Consider the following 703-nt stretch of genomic DNA (forward strand, 5'->3'; position numbering starts at 1 on the left):
TAGTTTCTTTGATGCAACAGAACTGCAAGTTTCATGGATTTCCATCTGAAGATCCTTTTCAGTTCTTAACTGAGTTCTTGCAGATCTGTGGTACTGATAAGACCAATGGGATTGATCCTGAGGTCTACAGGCTTATGCTTTTCCCATTTGCTGTAAGAGATAGAGCTAGAATATGGTTAGACTGTCAACCTAAGGATAGCCTGAACTCTTGGGATAAACTGGTCACGACTTTCTTAGCCAAGTTCTTTCCTCCTCAAAAGCTTAGTAAGCTTAGAGTGGATGTTCAAACCTTTAGACAAAAGGAAGGTGAATCCCTTTATGAAGCTTGGGAGAGATACAAGGAACTGACCAAAAGGTGTCTTTCTGACATGCTTTCAGAATGGACCATCCTGGATATATTCTATGATGGTCTACCTGAGTTATCAAAGATGTCACTGGACCATTCTGCAGGTAGATCTATTCACCTAAAGAAAACGCCTGCAGAAGCTCAAGAACTCATTGACATGGTTGCAAATAACCAGTTCATGTACACTTCTGAAAGGAATCTTGTGAATAATGGGATGCCCATGAGGAAGGGAGTTCTTGAAATTGATACTCTGAATGCCATATGGGCTCAGAATAAAATATTAACTCAGCAAGTCAATATGATCTCTCAGAGTCTGAATGGATTGAAGGAATCATCCAACAGTACTAAAGAGGCATC

At 40.3% G+C, this 703-nt stretch overlaps 1 non-coding gene across 1 annotated transcript; it reads right to left on the reverse strand.

The window, feature by feature from the left end:
- Positions 1–266: 266 nt before the first annotated feature.
- Positions 267–374, reverse strand: LOC148564775 (small nucleolar RNA R71). The gene has a single exon (XR_015884264.1). It is a non-coding gene; the product is annotated as a small nucleolar RNA R71 (small nucleolar RNA).
- Positions 375–703: the final 329 nt, after the last annotated feature.

Source organism: Arachis ipaensis, chromosome B5 (assembly GCF_059453495.1).
Source record: "Arachis ipaensis isolate K30076 ecotype BB chromosome B5, ASM5945349v1, whole genome shotgun sequence".
NCBI classification, from domain to species: domain Eukaryota; kingdom Viridiplantae; phylum Streptophyta; class Magnoliopsida; order Fabales; family Fabaceae; genus Arachis; species Arachis ipaensis.